This window comes from Hibiscus syriacus, unplaced genomic scaffold, assembly GCF_006381635.1.
Source record: "Hibiscus syriacus cultivar Baekdansim isolate YM2019G1 unplaced genomic scaffold, ASM638163v2 tig00111812_pilon, whole genome shotgun sequence".
NCBI lineage: Eukaryota > Viridiplantae > Streptophyta > Magnoliopsida > Malvales > Malvaceae > Hibiscus > Hibiscus syriacus.
This window is the reverse complement of record NW_024063187.1, coordinates 1,315,606-1,334,554: the sequence shown is the minus strand read 5'-3', so window position 1 is coordinate 1,334,554 and position 18,949 is coordinate 1,315,606. Positions and strand designations below refer to the sequence as shown.

The 18,949-nt window shown below is 33.0% G+C and overlaps 1 pseudogene; it reads right to left on the bottom strand.

Annotated features, from left to right (window-relative positions):
* Nucleotides 1-2,798: 2,798 nt before the first annotated feature.
* Nucleotides 2,799-4,327, bottom strand: LOC120171134 (annotated as a pseudogene).
* Nucleotides 4,328-18,949: the final 14,622 nt, after the last annotated feature.

Genomic DNA, 18,949 nt, shown 5'->3' with positions numbered 1-18,949 from the left:
TGATGTGGCCCTTTTAATATTAAATAATTTCACATCATGCGGTTGTTACCGAGTAAACGGATTGAGTGACAAAAAAAGTTCAATGTCTAAAGTTTAGTGAGTAAATTGAAAAATTGAAAGTACGGTGAGTGAAATAGGAGAGAGAGTAACATTTAGTGAGTAAGCATGTAATTTACCCTTAAAAAATGGATGAGAGGGAGACTTTGTTTGGCTGTAAAACCTTCATTGCCCTCTTATATTTTAAATTTCGTGATTGTTGTATGCAGTTTTTGAATTGATCATCAAGATCTACGGCTTTCTTCTTCTACTTAAATTAACTGGTTTGTTTTTAATTGTTTCTGCTTCCTGCATAATGTTTTCATTTATTTGATGCTCCATTGGCTTATTTTTTGAAAATGGCGAGGACAGGTTTGACTTCCCGGAGTGTAAGATTAAGCCTGCTACTGCTTCACCAACTAGTAGAGGTAATAATATGATCCGCCTCTGCAACTAAATATATTTGTTCGGATCGTAAGATGATTAAACCATGTAAAATCTGGTTCTATGCAACTTTAGCAGTGAGTCTTGGCTTGTAAACTGATGCCTCTTTTTCTTGGTTGCAGCGGATTCAGCTGACCATGTTAGGTTTTCATTCAATTTCAGTTTGGGTGCTCTGCGGTTGGTGTTCAAACATTATTTGTTTAGTTCAAATAATATTAAAACACTTTGGTTGCTGTTTTATCCACTCCCAACTCCTCGCGGTATAAAGCTTGTCTCTTTAAATTGTAGGTAAACTACACGGTTGACCACCGAACTATGGTCATCAATTATTTTGATCACCAACGTTTAAAAGCGATCAAACTTACCACCAAATTATTTAAATGGTTCAATCAAGTCACTGGCCGTTAATTTTTAACAGAGATGATGACATGGCCGCTAATAAAATTGACATAACTATATATTTGTTCCTTGATATTCACATATTCTATCAATTTAATCACTATTTGAATTCAATTAAATAAATTTAGTCCTCCAATATGGAGGTGTCATGTGTCACTATATGATTAGAGGCTGAATTTAATTTATTTTTAATATTTTAACTAAATAATTTTTCTCACCAATCAGGTGGTGACACGTGTCACTACCGTTATAAAGGAAAACAAATTAAACCTACAAAGGAGCTTAAAAAGAGGGAGGGGGATTCAATCCAAGGATTCTAAGAATCATTGATCAAGTCTTTACCACTAGGCCAAACAACTATTTTGGTTCAAAATTGCCTAATATTTTATATATTTTGTTCAAGGTTATTTAACACATGTGCGTATATCTATATATATTAAATTATTAAAACAAATCTAATGAGTAAATTATATTATATATATATATATATATTAAATTATAGTTAATGTAAAACTTAAAAATAAAAACAAGTTTAATATTTTTATTTAAATTATTTTTTAGAATTACTTTAAAATAATAATATATAAAATATTATAAAAATAAAATTATATTAAATTTTTTAGAGAATTCAAATCACAAAATGAAAATGAGATTAATATTTTTATTTAAATTATTTTTTAAAATTATTTTCTAAATAATAATATATAAATTATATTAAAAATTATATTAAAATTATTTAGAGAATCCAAATAATAAAATAAAAATAATTTAAATTAAATTAAAAACAAAAATATTAAAATCATTTTTATTTTTAAGTCTTAAATTAATTATAATTTAATATATATGTAAAATATAATTTATTTATTAGATTTGTTTTAATAATTTAATATATATATGTGTGTGAAATAACCTTGAATAAATTATATAAAATGTTGTGCAATTTTGAACCATATGGGTAGTTTGGTCTAGTGGCAAAGGCTTTCCTAGAAACTCTTAAGATCCTTGGATCAAATCCCTTTTACATAGGTCATGACACGTCACCACTTGATTGGTAAGAAAAATTATTTTTAATAAAAATATTAAAATTAATTAAATTCATCCTCCAATCATATAGTGACACGTGACATCTTTGGATGGTGGATTAAATTTATTTAATTGAATTAAAATAGTGATTAAATTGATAGAATGTGTGAATATCAAGGACCAAATATATAATTATCCTAATTTTATTAACGGCCACATCATTACCTCTGTTAAAAATTAACGACTAGAGGTTTGATTGAACCATTTAAATAATTTGGTGATATGTTTGATCGCTTTTAAACGTTGGTGGTAAAATGGTTGATGACCATAGTTCGGTAGTCACCTGTGTAGTTTACCCTTAAATTATTGACTCGTTTGATCAGTCATGAAGTACTTTACAAGGTTCAGTCATTGTTTCACTCTAAACACTCTGCCTGGTTGTTTCTAAAACTTTGGATGAATAATAAAGAAAATATGATGAATAGCCAAGGAAGAAAGAATAAATGTTTCGTTGTCACTTTAATTTAATTTTATATTAAATTAGTTTTTCTTAATTAAAGATGTCACATATCACGTTTTAATTAGTTCATTTAGTAGTTTTTTAGATACACTTAAAAGTTTTTGGGTTATTTGGGTAATAGAGGTATAGTTTAGAGGGTTCTTCAAACAAAAGAACTTTTGATAGCAAATTGGAAAAAGGAATATAGTTTCGGGGCAATTAGCTAATTAATAGTAGCGTAAAGTAGGCAAATAGTCCCCGAACTTTTAAGATGCTTGTATTTTAGTCACTAAACTTTTGAAATTTGCAATTTAGTCATCAAACTTTTAGTTCGTTTTCAATAAGATCCCTGTCATTAGCTCCTATTAGTTTTTGCTGACATGGCATTTAACTCCCATTAACCCCTTTCTTCTTCTTCTTCTTCTTCCCTCTGTTGCCATACCATCTTCTCTCCGCAAGGAAGGAAATCGAGGAAAAATGAAAATGGAAGGAATATAAGGAGACGCCTGGGAGGTATATTACATCCAAAGTGAAGAGCTTTTGGTTTACAGGCCATTGATGTTGGGGTTGAATCGATCGATGATCTGCAGTATATGAGAATCTAAAAAGCAGCAAAACAAACACCACGTAGTCAGATTTTAGAGGAACATCGCAACAATAGAAACATGTTAATCACAAATTGATCTCCAGTCTCTAAACTACTTCAGGATTCATATAACATCAGCTCATTACTTCAAAACAAATGGAAGAGATTTCACTATTCCTAAGAATTGATGAGAAAAAGGATGACCTGAAAACTATGTTGCACTGATACCGATACGGGGACGGAAACGGGAAACGATAATTTCTAAAATTACAGGGTACGAGGACGACATGGTACGTCAACGTACAATAATTTTAAAATTATAAATAGATGTAAAAAAATTATAAATAAAATCAAATATCAAGACTCAAACTACAATATTAAGTTTAGTTGGATTGGTGCATCATAATCCATGTTTAGCCAAAGACCATGAGAGACGGGGATCGGAACACCCTCGCGGAGGCTGAAGGGGTATCCACGGACAAAGTCCGCACCCTCCCGATATGGGTCATACTGGGTGTTGAAGAAGAAGGGAGTGGACGGGGATCACAGGTTCTTAATGTGCTGCTCGAGGGCATTGATCGCTTTGCCAGATGGTCCTTAGCAACTTAACAATAAAAACAAGACCCAAATCTCAGACCTTGACTTGCAGATTTGATGTTCATCATGTAACATGAATATATAACATCCAAGATTTTAAAATTCCATAGCTGTACATCACAATGCTAGCAGACCCTTAATAATTGTAAGGTATATTTTCATGATTTAGGAACGTGCGAAGCTGCCAAAAGTGCACTCCATGTGAAGGGAACTTTGTAGACACCATAATGAAGGGCACAGAGGAGATTCAACAAATGAGTTAATCCAAATCTCACATCAAAACAATAAAAGCATAGAACTTTTGTTTTGACCAAAATAACAGAAACCCAATACAAAAACACCACAAGAATTCAAATCAATGTAGAGATCCAAAAAATCGACTAAAATAGAAGGGAACTTACAAAGCAGTCATCATCAATGGTGAAAATATACTTCTTCTTGGAGACCATGTAACCAAAGCAACGACAAGCAGAGTCCTTGAAGGAAATGCAGGAAGCTTTAGGACCGAGGATCCTATTGATGTCATTCCTGTTGTAAAGCTTGTAGTCAAATCCCTCGGGGACCTTGATGGTCTTGGAAGGATCACCATCTTGAACGATGATGACATGGTAAGGCTGGAAGAAAGGCCTCCACATCTCAAGAAAGTCCAAGTTCCTTATGGTTGGTATAACGATGTCGAGCTCATCTTTCAGCAGAGCCACTGCTGGTGCTGCTGCTTGTGTTGCTGTTGTAGGGTCTGCCATTTTCACTGCAAAGAAGGAAAAACGAATAGAGAAACGGAGTTTTTAACTTTTTTGCAGTTTAATTGTTGGAGGATTACTGATCTGATTCGAGAGGGAAAGCTGTTATGCCAATATATATAGATGGCAATGGAGATTGAGGAGTCATGTGAGAAACGAGTGAAACGTCCCCGTATCGTTCGGCCGTACCCTGCCACCATGGCACTTCGCTGGTACGTTCCCCGGCCGTCCCCGGCCGTCCCCGTACCGTCCTCCCCGTACCGTCCTCGTGCCAGGGACGTTTCGAGTACTTGAAACGCCCTTCCTCTGCCTTCCCCGTGCAACATAGCCTGAAAATATAAACAAAATCATCTTAGTTCGTTCAGAAGAAAAACTAAACAGTAACTAGAGAAAACGGGAGTGAGTTTGAAACATTCCCCTACTTAACCAATTATAAGAAATGATGAGAAAAAGGAACCGAAATGGGTACTGACCACTCTTAAATTGTGGTTCTACGAATGAGATTTCTTAGCTTCATGAGCTGCTAAGCGGAACGAATTGGTGAGATATGCTTGACCAGAAGAGGCAGTGGTAGCCGAGAGAGCTCGAACCACAGCAATGGTAGACTCAACATCACTGCTGAAATTTTTTCTAAGCTATGAAAATTAAAATTAAAGATATAAATAAAAATTCAGAAACACTATGTAACCCCAGACCCGACCAAGAAGTTACAACTGAATCAAAGTAATCACGTTGACCCCAGAAATAGTTTGCGGACCATTTTAAAAGAAAACATTTACCAAATGCAAGATTAGAATAACACATGCCATATTTTAAGAGGCTGAAAGCAAAAAATTTAACCTCACGCAGTATAAATCGAGACGATTCTTCCGATATCCAAACCAATTGTACATCTGGAAAATCTAAAAATAGAAACAACAACACAGTGAGATACAAAGTCCATTGTGTCCTCTAAATGCAAATAATAATTCAGACATGATATAAGAATAATAAAATAAACAAATAACAACAAAATCAAATATTTATTATCAGAAAATTATACAAAATTCACCTCAACCTTACCTCTCTTCACAAACGAACAGAACGAAAAATATTACCTATTGAAAGAAACCTTAGTTCTCCAAAGTGGATCCGGAGCGGAATATAAAAATCAGAATAGGGGCGTTACCCTCCGAATAGGAACCCGAGTTAACCTCCAAGAAGGAACTCATCAGAAATCAAAATAAGGATGTAATCCCATACAAAACAAATCGGGAACAAATCCCATATAGAACAGATATGAGAACAAATCCCATACAAAACATATCAGGGATTTTTGTTCTCTATAGAGAATCCTATGTGATTATTAGAAATGGCTCAACATTTAAATAAATGGTGATGTCACAATATTCAGAAGACATATATGTCACACATATATATAAATATATATACACAGTTCACGAACAGATTTACAGATAACAACATATAATATAACATGTTAAATATATCAAACAGGTCAAAGAGACACAACTATAACAACTAATCGATATTGTCTAAGCCTTATGCTTCTCACGATCAATCATACTAGGTCATGCAGGGTGGAGACCTAAAAATAATACCCCTAAATGAATACAAATTCCAATAGTTAACCAAAAATAAACTATGAAATCACTAAACAGAATTACGCATATCTCAAGACGAGTCCAAAAACACAAGGGTACCTTCAGAAAATAACACTAGGGAGTGAGTTCAAAATCTCATAATTTACTTAGCATAATTATGATTTTAAATGATAAATGATTCAAAACATGGTTTTCGGGTCAGAATTTAGCAAAATGGAATGTAAAACTAGACTGAGAACTTCGAAAAACGTCAGGATAGATGTCTTCAGAAAAAGTCAATGGTTAAAGTCAACAGTCAACGATCAACTTTCAAAGTTAAAGGGTCGGGTTGGATCAGGTCAATGGGTTGGACCGGTTCAAGGTCAAACCGTTTTAGTTAGATCGATTCAGAAGGTCAGACTAGCAGAACAAAGCCCACTCGCGCACGATGGCACGTGTGGCACATGGGGCCTCATTCGGTGATCAAATATTATGAAAAATTACAAATAAAATTATTTTAAAATACGGGGAGTCACTTACAAGTGTCGGTTTCTCAAAAAGATCGACGAAAATGGGGTTTTTAACAAAACCCAAATATTCAAACCTTCACCGATTGCAAACAGCATAGACGAAAAGTAATCCAAAGACACCGAACGAATGGGGTCTACGAGAAAAATGTATAGGTGCCAGAGGTGTCACACACCTCCACTTGGTTAACAACGAATCAAAGAAAAAAAAACCAAAACAATGGGTAGCTGAGAGAGAGAAGAAAGAAAGAAAGAAAGAAAGAAGATCGGGGGTAGGGGGTTGTACGACTGAAAAAAAAAGGAAAAGAAGTAGGGAAAGTTATTTTTAAACAACTTAAGGAACAATTACGTTAAAAACCCTTCCACTTTAGAGATACTATAAATTGGTATCAAATTTTCTAATCATTGTAAATTTGGCCCCGAAAATCAAAATGTGACACTAATTTTCAAATCAATTAAGGACAAGATTATAATAAAATATGGAAAAAGTAGAAAAGAAAAAGAGGGAAAGGAATGTACCTAAGAGGCAAATTTGGAGAGAGTAGAGAAAGCAAAGCCGTGATCAGGGTTGATAGAGAGCTTGGAGTTGACAAAGAGAATGATGACTTGCTTTATGGAATCCAATATGGTGATTCTCGTTGTTTCATTTCAACAAGCGACTCTGCGTCCGCATCTACATAAAATAGTATGTCCTCACTGTTTATCTGTCTCGGGTTCAATGTGTAATGCCCTGGTCCTCCCTCCCAGGCATCTCTTTCTATTCCTTCCATTTTCATTTTTCCTCGATTTCTTTTCTTGTAGCGAGAAGAAGGTATTCATAACCAGAGGGAAGAAGAAGAAAAAGAAGAAGAAGGGGGTTAACGGGAGTTAAGTGTCACGTCAGCAAAAACTAAACTAACGGGAGGTAATGGCATGGACCTTACTGAAAACGAACTAAAATTTTGATGATTGTATTATAAGTTTCAAAAGTTGGGTGACTAAAATGCAAGCACCCTAAAAGTTTGAGGACTATTTATATACTTTACCCTTAATAATAATAATTAGGGTTAATTACATGTTTAGTACATGCAATACAATAAATTCATCAATGTCATTCTAATTGTCTTTTCTTTACTTTCATACATGAAGTATTTCATCGCCAATCATTTTGTCATTTTTCATCAAAAAATTAGAAGTGGCAACAACAGACCACTCAAAAGGTGATAGATAACATTTTTAAAAATATATATATAATTCTCTAAACCTTAGTCCTAATGACAATAGGTATAGATGCCACATTGAGATCATAAAAAATTTCAATAACTAAACACCATGTCATCATCCACAAAATAACCAAAAAGGAATTACAAATTTAGAGCTAAAAACAAAATAATAAAAAAGAAGTACAAATTTAGAGTTAGGACTAAGATCTACATGAATATATATCCACCAAAAAGATAATAATTGTACTATGAATATGAGGTGATGAAGATTTTTTTATCGACAGTGCTCTTAGTGGCAGAACTTGGTGATAGAGTTTGAGGGTTATATTAAAACTTTAAAAACTTTAGAGGTTTGAATTAAGATTTTTAAAAATTTTGAAGGATTTAGTGTATTTTTTCTAACACCTTGACCCGTATCCGACCCGGATACGCGTCTGAGGTGTCACATTGACTTTTCAACTTTTTGACTATTTGAAAATATGACTAAAATTTAACTTTTATTGGAAAATGAAACATATTTACAAAACATATCAGAGCATCTACAATTTAAAACATCATTAGTACATGCCAACAACATTTCAAATAACAAAACACATACTATTCAAAATCTCTCTGATCTGATAATCTTCTCAATTATGTTGTCCTACCTTGCTAACTCGTCTTACTCCTCGAATCTCTTTGGACCTACGTTGAAAACACTCACAACTTAGTGTGGCATTATGATCAATATAAAACAATAAAACATTTATATAAATTTTACAAAAGAAATATTAAGTATAAAAACAACACAAGTTTTATAACTTATAACATATCTTATTAAACATTGATAAATTTATATTCATGTTACTCTTGCTTATACATTTAATATCATTAACATATAGAATTTTATACAATGTACAATTTATAATCAGTTTACATTTCATATAAACTACATATAACTTATACATTTTTCTATCAATATCAATTTGTTTAAATTATATCCTTTTATTTAGTTAGCCCAACGTATATCGCTGAGAACTCAAGGTATGCGAGTACATTGAGGTTGTGCACTAATGCAGTCACCACTGCTCATATAAATTGCACCGAAGTGCCACGTAGAATTTGTCTCGAAGGACCGCGTAGAACCCTCGACTCTTGGCATGCCAACTATATCCCTAATTCTCATAAAATATACTTTGGGCTTTAGTTTTATAATTATTTTTCATTCCACTGTTTAGAGTGTGTCTTATTCACATAGAGTACATTCACATAAAATATTTTCACGTAGAATAAATTCCACGTAACATTATCCAAGTTTAACATTTATTCACATGGAATTTACTCTCATAGTACTTTTTTCAGATATCATATATTCACATATAACACATATTCATACCTTGGCTTAATTCAACATCATTTATTGATCTCTATAGAAATCATTCCAATAAACAATATAATTGAAATATTTCACATATACTAAAACAAACTTATCATATAAAATAGATTGAGTAATTCATACCCAAAATTTATTCAAAGAATCATTTAGCAAAACAACATGAAATATATTTAACATAGAAGAAAAATTTAAAAGCAATTTGTTTCCAAATCATCTGAGGTCGACTCATCGTAAGTCTGCCTCATTCCATACTTTAAAACATAAATATGAATGCACTCACCTTTGCCTCACTTAATCCCTATACAAATCCTTTTCATTTACACTCTATCTTTATACGTCAATTCGTTCATCATTGGCTTTCGAACGATTCTACACATTAACATGATCAAAATGAATATCGGAGCTCAATTAACATCTAACCAATTAACCTTTAATTGAGTGTAATGAAACACCTAATTAAAATTTTCGACTGAATAGTATTGATACTCTGCCCACAGTACTGATACTTCTCTTATATGGTATCGATACCCCCTACAGTACCGATATCATTTTGGCATTCTGTAATTTCATCTTTACTTACAGTATCGATACCTTACTATTGGTATCGATACCCTTACCAATATCGATACTACTACCATTCAGTATCGATAATGTTCATCCAATTCATATAATTTCATCCCATTTAACCTTATAGTATCGGTACTATTCTTCCAGTATCGATACCCTTACACATATTTCACTTATTTCATTTCAAAAGTTACCCAAAATTTAAATAAATCTCATACTTTTAACCCCATTTAAATCCTTAAACTCAATATCACTTATCATAACAAACTTATAACACTTAACTCCCCTTTATCATCCCAAAATTCTCCATAGAACACTTGAATCTAAAAATCATACACAATCTTCAAACATGTTCTTAATCATTTCTAACACTTCTAACATCTTATCTAAACCCTTGACAAGTCAAATATTCTTTTAGAATTCAAATATTCATCATTTTCTAACAATTCCCTTAAAAACCCATTTTACTAATTTACCAATAACTCATTAATTCCATGGTTTTTAGTTATCTTTAAGCTTCCTTAAGCTCTTATATCACCCAAGGACTGAAAACCAACTAAAAAACGAAGGAAAACCCACAAATCCTTGCTTTCATCCTTAGCATTGAGGAAAACCATGGTCAAAAGATGAAGGGAAACCAATTAACTTACCTTAGCATTGAGGTTCACAGGGAAGAGGAGAAGAGAAGAACTTCTAGATATTTCTTTGTTTTCTTCCTTTCTTTTTGTCGTGATATATATATATATATATATCCTTAAGAAATGAATTTTAAATTCATTCATGGTCAAAAGACCACTCTGCCCTTAAATCCTTCAATCTTTGATGATCAGTCCTATACAACACTTACCAAAATTAGTCCTTAAACTTTTCAATTTATCATAATATAATGACTAACTTTTAAATCCTTACATTTCAGTTATTGACCCGATGTTTGGGGTATTACATTTTTCCCAAAAAATTAGAGTCTAATTAAAATTTTTGAAATTTTTAGAGGCTTAATGAGAATTTTTAAAATTTATGGGAGGGGTTTAATAAAAAAAATCCAATATTTTAAATTTAATCTGAATTTCTAAAAATTTTGGGAAGTCAAATTAATTTTTTTTTAAATTTTAAGAGTCTAAATTATAATTTTTAAAATTTTTGGGGACCATGGCCCCCTCTAGTCTACTTTGTGTTTTGCCACCGGATATTCCTTAAATATAAATGAAATTTATTAATTTACATATATAAAAAATCGAACATTGGGTTTTACGAACTCAATAATATATATCTATTCTACTATAATTCATATAATTCATACACATACATGAAGTATAATTATAAGCATTTTATAACATACTGTCGCGACCGTCTTTCGGTTGGGCCCGAAATTGGCTTCGACTTAGGATTAAATGCTTAGGAGTCGCCACCGACCAAGTTAAAGCGAATTTAGGTGGGTCGGACACCATCTTACTTGATATATGTTGTACTAGAAACGTGTCGGGTTCGGGAGTCGGTTACGGTCACTGAAGGATTAGCACCCTTGAACCACCCTTTCGGTACCAATTAATTTGTCGTTTGTCTTAATCAAGGAAATTAAAAATTAAAATTAAAAATTAAAAATAAAATTTAAAAACCTGATTTGAATTGTTTACCTTTGGTTAGTTGGAAAGGAAAAAAATAGAAAATGTTAGATAAAAATAAATAAATACTAAAGCAATCAAAGAGGGAAAATAAATAAGAAAAATAATAAATCAAAGGGGAAAGAAAAAAATAAAGGATGAAAACAATAAATAAATGAAAAGTAAAAAAAATTATACAAAATTAAAGAGAGGGAAAGAAAATAAAAAAAATAAGTCAAAAGAACAATGAAATAAGAAAAATAATAATAATAAAGTAATGAAATAAATAAGATAGAAAATAAAATTTGATAAAAAGACGAATGATAAAAATAAAATAATAAAACAAAATAATAAAAAATGAAGAGTTAAAAAGAGTTAAATATAAAAAAATAGAAATTGTCAAGAAAATACGTATTAACAAAGAAATAAAAAACAATAAAAAATTAAAAGGATCAAAACGAAAAAAATAAAAAAACAATGGCCAAATCAAAAGAAAAGAGAAAAAAAAACAATGGCCAAATTTTAACATGCAAAAAGTACCTGGGCCATTTTTGAATGAAACATAAATTGGGGACAAAAATGCAAACATATCAAACCCAAGATCCAAATTGAAATGCTGAAAATTTGATTCAGTGACTAAATCGTATAGAAAACAAATTACAGGGACAAGTTTCATAGTTAACCAATACACAAAAATGCGCAGTAGATCCCTATCAAAACGACGTCGTTTTGCATTTAATATAAATGCATGCTTCAAAGGCCAAAATGGCCTGCCCCTCTTCATTTCTCCTCCTTTCGAAATCTGAAGAGAGAGAGAGAGTTGAGAACTCTCTCGACCTCTCGTTCCTCGGTTGAACTCCGGCCACAGTCCAGTGGCGTCGCCGCCGCCGTCGGAAAAAAATTAAAACCCCACCAAATGTTCATCCAGAGCCCCTCGACCTAACCCCGAGCACCAATCACATAAAAACACCCTTAGACAACATAGATCTAGGTTTAAACCCCTGACTTTTACCCTTCTTCGCGAAAACCGTTCGCCTCCCTGATGTTCTTACGTTTCTGTTTTGCTTCTTGGCTGATGTTTGTGTTGTGGCTTGCTTACTGTTGGTTTTTTGAGGCTATTGGCTTGTTTTTTTCGTGTTTTGTTATGATGATGTTTTGATGTTGGTTCGTACTGTCGTTTGTTGGCTTTTGGGGTTTTTTTTTATGTTAGCTTATATGTTGAGATGGGTTTCTCTTGGTTGTACTGTCGAGGGTTCTCGGTCTGTGGTGGTTCTCGTTGGTCCTCTGCGGGTTTACTGTTTGGTGTCGTTTTCTCGCTGTGGTTTTTCCCTGTGTATGGTGATGGTGGGGTTATTTGTACCCCACCGCCATTGGGTTCCTTCCGTTCTTTTCGGGCCTAACGTCGTTCGTGTGACTCTGTTTGTTTCGCTTGACTCTGTTGGCTGTTTGTTTCGCCTGGCCGTTGGCTTCGTTGTTCCATGCGGCGCTGATGCTTGACTGAAATGTGAAACCCTAATTCCCATTTGAACCTCCCACTAGGCCTGCTTACTAGGCCAAGCTTGCAGGCTCGGTTGGGCTTCGACCCATACCTTGGCTTTGGACCTGGAAAGAAAAAATAAAATAAAAATGAAATTAATAAAATAATAAAAAAAAGAAATAAATAATAATAATAATAATAAAATATTTTCCAAAAATCTATACAATATATATTTTCAAAAAAATATTTTAAAATTATATATTATATATTGTTTTCAAAACTATATAGTTTTCAAAAATATTTTTAAAACTATATACTATATAAGTTTTAAAATTGAGTTCAAAACTATATAATATATATGTTTTCAATTTTTTTTTTAAAAAACTATATATATTTTCAAAATGTTTTAAAAACTATATAATATATATTTTCAAAAATATTTTAAAATTTATATATTATATTTATTTTCAAAATGTTTTAAAAAATATAAAATATATATTTTCAAAAACGTTTTAAAAATTATATATTATATTTATTTTCAAAATGTTTTAAAAACTATATAATATATATTTTCAAAAACGTTTTAAAAACTATATATTATATTTATTTTGAAAATGTTTTAAAAACTATATAATATATAAATGTTTTCAAACATGTTTTCAAAACTATATATTATATATATATTTTAAAAATGTTTTCAAACTATATAATATATATGTATGTATATATATAAAAAAATAAAAAAAATGGAACGAAATTTAGTGTCCATAGCTGCCCCTCTTTGTCCTATTTTTCCTTTTTCGTGGAACGAAAAATAGGACAAAGATAAAAAGACACAAATTTTCGTTCGGTGACATTAAAGAATAACTCCCTGTTGAGTCGAGTTACAGATGACTCATCCGTCGCGAAGTCGAGTCCACCTTGGAATGATATGGAATTGAAGCCGCAGTTCGGAATTTGAATCAGAATATGACTTCTTATTGCCAAATTATAGTCCACTTCGGTCTTCTTATCAATTTAAAGACCTTGGCTAAAAATTCGACTGGAAAGTAGTTCATTGACTCCATCATGTGGTAGATAGGCACTCGAGCGGAATGAAATCGAACTCCGAAGATCTTCGTTAACAGATAGATTTTCTCAACTTAAGCTATGCTGTCGGAAAACGGTTCCTTGTCACTAAGGCGCGGTTAACCCAGGTCTTCATCTTGACTTAAAAACCTCAATTGCAACCGAAAAATAGTTATTGCTGTGTCATCGAGCTGAATTGAATCGAACTCGAAAGGTTTTCGGTTGGCAGATAGCCCTTCTCAACTTAAGTTATGTTGCAAATGATGTTCCTTGGAGCTGAGCGTAGTCGAACTCGACGGTATTTGGTTGGCATATAACCCTTATCGACTTAAGTTATGCTGCAAACTATATGCCTTGAAGTTGAGCGTAGTCGAACTCGAAGGTCTTTTGTTGGCAGATAACCCTTCTCGACTTAAGTTATGTTGCAAATGATATGCCTTGGAGCTGAGCGTAGTCGAACTCGAAGGTCTTTTGGTTGGCAGATAGCCCTTCTCGACTTAAGCTATGCTGTAAATATTGTGCCTTTGAGCTAAGCGTAGTCGAACTCGAAGGTCTTTGGTGGGCAAAAATCCCTTCATCGTGAAGTTGAAATCGTGGATGGCCCCTTCATTGTGAAGTTGAGCCTCAAATTGGATATCCTTCATCGTGAAGTTAAAATTGACTCTGAAACTGGAAAGCTGTTTGTTGACAGGCAGTTGCCCCTTCGCTGTGAAGTTGAGCTTGTGTTGTCTGGAATCCAATATCCTTCGCTGTGAAGTTGAAATTGCCTCTGAATGAAACTGAAAAGTTGTTTGTTGACAGTCAGCCGCTCCTTCGCTGTGAAGTTGAGCTTGTGTTGTCTCGAGTCCAATATTCTTCATTGTGAAGTTGAAATTGACTCTGAATGAAACTGAAAAGTTGTTTGTTGACAGTCAGTCACCCCTTCGCTGTGAAGTTGAAATTGACTTTGAATGAAACTGAAAAGTTATTTATTAACAGTCAGTCGCCCCTTCGCTGTGAAGTTGAGCTACTACCATCAATTTCTGAATGCACTTTTGAATCGATTATCTTTCATCTTGAAGTTGAAATTTGACTCTAAAAGCTGTAAAAAATTACGTGTGCTAAAAATGATAAATGTGATGCTCTTAAGTATGCCTAAGATGCATGCAACATGAATGGGTTATGTTTTATCTCTTGGATTGTAGTCTCGTGCTTTGTCTGCCAATTTGGTCCATGGAATCGATTGTGCCCCATTTGCTTCTCGAGTTTTGGCTTTACAAACCTTTCATATTTGAGACTGTCCTGTTTGAAAATGTTTTCCTCATTTTTCTTGTTTTAGGAGGGAAAAAGATAAAAATTCTGTAAAATATTGTTTGCAATTAAATCAAATTATAAACGTGAGTTCAAAGAATATCAAAGGAATCAATAGCTCTTTTAACGCTTTTAGAGTTACAGCTCTTTGAAAAATGTTCAAATGGATGAATTGGCTTTAGGTTGGCCTCCTTTCTAAGGTTTCGATCACCCAAAATGTCATTTTTTGAAATATTGCAACATGTTTTTTGGTTTGGCATTTTAAATGGGTGCGGACAAAATGACACAACTAGCATGATCAATTACTAGACCTTTTATTTCGGTCCTCTAAATTCTTCCATTTGTTCAAGTTTTGTAAGTTCCTCTAACTAAGGTAGTGCAAAAATATCAGTCTAAAAATGAAATTCTTGAGTGCTCGTGTGAATTTGACTATAACAGGTGTTCCTTAACTCCCTTAGTCCATCATTACCGAATATTTCTTGCTTAGATAAATTTGATTTAATTTACCATTGTCTGGCTAGCTGAATCCATAAAGCTGGGGCGTTTAACCAATTGCTTTAGAGGGACATCTTAACATTATAATCACTTTTATCAGGTTTAACTGAAGGGTTCATATCATCACAAAGTCTTCCGCCTGAAAAAACGTAGTGGAGCAAACACCGAATTGCCAAGTGTCCGAGCAATGTCATGGTTTGAATGCAATCTATTCATAAAGTAGGGCTTTCGATTTTCCTCTGTAACCAATTTCCATAGTGGAATAGCTCAGCTTTACGGATTTAATTTCTTAAGATTGTCAAGAAAAACCTGTTATAGTCTAGGTGTTTGTTGAAAGTAAAAAATTTCATCTTTAGAGTTCAATTTTCAAGCAACTGACCTAAACTAGATTCACTTACTCGACTATTCCATCTGTGAAGATCATTATCATCACTGAACATCTTAAAAAAAGTATAATAATGTCATATGCAAAAGGATGCCCCATGTTGTCCGCATCTTATGAAAGGAAAAGGTTATATTGGTTAATTACAAAAGCAGGGTACGGTGTTTGAGTGTATATTCTGGGTAAAGTCAAATTCCTTGTTTTAAATCATGTTACTTCGTCAAAGATATGTAACTTTGAACCATTTATAGAGTTTCTTAATTCATATGATATTCAAAGAATTTTAAGTTTGCAAATGAGATTAATTGTTTAACATCTTTAAAGTAACATAAATTTATTTAAAAGTCGTCACAAAACTTGAGAAAAATGAAAAAACAAATTCAAACAGAATGCCTCAAATGATTAAATGATCTTCCTCACTTGGATGCCCCCAAGTTGTTGAAGTCGATCCGGTTCTGGTTATGCATCTTCTGCACGATTCTCTTGAATTCGTAAGAGTTCTCAATTGTGTGCCCTGGGACACCACCGTGATATTCACAATGAGCATTCTCGTCATACTACATGGGGTATGGGGGCTTCATGGGTTTCACCGGGTATGGTGACACTACGTGAGTGTCACAAGTTGTTTGTGAAGTTCCTTGTAAGTCCTGGAATAGAATCGAAATGTTCCCATTTTTTATGAGACATGTGAATGTAATAAAAAAGAGAAAAATAATGTGAAATATGCAGGAATGCATGATGCATGCAATGTTCAACGCATTGATCCAAAAATGTATCTGTTATTATAAATAATCCTCATTGGGGACAAAAGTGTTTTATCTTTTAAGAGACAAAAATATCCTGACAATTTCTGACATGTTGACTAGTCTTCTGCCTTCGTCTGTCACCGGTTGAATAACCTGTCGAACCGCTCTAGCTTCTCTGGATGAACCGTACAAATATTGAGTTACTTTTTGTACTGGCCCAATAAGTCTCGAATGACTGCATCTCTGGCATTTATCTTTTTTTTAACATGTTCCCAACAAATACATCATTAGAGCCCTCAATTGATAGGAACTATGTGAAGTTCATTTGTCTGTTTCATGAATTCGTCAGCAAGGGTCTCCAATTTCAGCTACTGTTTTGCCATTGTTGTCTTTGAAGGGACTCCCTTTATCTTGCCCCTGCAACCTCTGCCAGTCAGTTCTTCAAAGATAGACTTTAATTGTGCTTGATGTAGACCTGGTTCATTCTGAGTCCTTTATAATACAACAAAGTGATACACTCTTCAATTGTGGGCACCACGTCTTCTGGATTGAATGCGACAAATAGTCGCCTTGTAGATTATCCTCTTTATTTTCATCTCTTGTATTACAACCCCTTTGTCCATTAATGCAGATTATTCATGTTTAACAAACACATTTTTGGTGGATCAATACCTCTTTTAAATGATGCAAGTGATGAAAATAAAATAAAATAAAAATGAAAAGAGTTAGTGAAGTGAAAATAATAAAAATTAATCATGAAAAATAAAAGTCCTACCCCACATGATGTTTACCCCACATGCTTTAATTCCTACCCGGACATGATCTCTATCCTGCATGCTAATTTCAAACAAATCCTAACCGCATATTTGTCTAGTTCGCATGCTTTGAACAGAAAGTAAGGCAGGAAACAAAGCAGCCTAGGGTTTGGAATGAGGTTTTGGGGTGGGCTCTAATTCTCTGTACTCTCCCGGTTTAGGTTCTAAAAAAAGGTACTCGAGTTCTCCTTGCTGGTGCCCCTTGGGCTTGCCAGACCCTTAGTCCTAAGCTCATCACAAGCTTATGTAGACTAAGTTAAACTTGAGAGGATACATTCCCTTATGCCATACGGAGAATAAATTCACACGAAGACATAAGGTATATGAATCCCGAAGGTTACTTGCTAGGCCCATACGGAGAATAAATTCCCACGAAGGCATCGCTTTAGCCCCCACTTAAAAGGGTTCGGAGCTCAGGTATAGAGCTAGAATAACAATTTTGAAAAATATCTGAAATCAGTAAAAAACGTTAATACAACTATTTATTTGAAAAAAATAATCAAAGATAAATAATAAGAATCGAATAAATAAATTATAATTTAAACTTGTAATTTTCGCTAAAAAAGACAACCGGAAATTAATTTCGGCCTGACTCAATTACCTGTCCCCAGTGGAGTCGCCAAGCTGTAGCGACCATCTTTCGGTTGGGCACGAAATTGGCTTCGACTTAGGATTAAATGCTTAGGAGTCGCCACCGACCATTTTAAAGCGAATTTAGGTGGGTCGGACACCATCTTACTTGATATGCGTTGTACCAGAAACGTGTCGGGTTTGTGAGTCGGTTACGGTCAAGGAAGGATTAGAACCCTTGAACCGCCATTTCGATACCAATTAATTTTTCGTTTGTCTTAATCGTGAAAATTAAAAATTAAAATTAAAATTTAAAAACCTGATTCAAATTGTTTACCTTTGATTAGTTAGAAAGGCCAAAAATAGAAAATGTTAGATAAAAATAAATAAATACTTAAACAATAAAAGAGGGAAAATAAATAAATAAATAAATAAATAAGAAAAATAATAAATCAAAGGGGAAAGAAAAAAATAAAAAAATAAAGGATGATAACAATAAATAAATGAAAAGTAAAAAAAAACTTAGATAAAAATTAAAGAGAGGGAAAGAAAATAAAAAAAAGAAGTCAAAAGAACAATGAAATAAGAAAAATAATAATAATAAAGTAATGAAATAAATAAGATAGAAAATAAAATTTGATAAAAAGACGAATAATAAAATAAAAAAAAATAATAAAAAATGAAGAGTTAAAAAGAGTTAAATATAAAAAATATAGAAATTGTCAAGAAAATATGTATTAACAAAGAAATAAAAAACAATAAAAATTAAAAGGATCAAAACGCAAAAATAAAAAAATAGTAACCAAATCAAAAGAAAAGAAAAAAAAGAACAGTGGCCAAATTATAACATGCAAAAAGTACGTGGGCCATTTTCGAATGAACATAAATTGGGGAAAAAAATGCAAACATATCAAACCCGAGATCTAAATT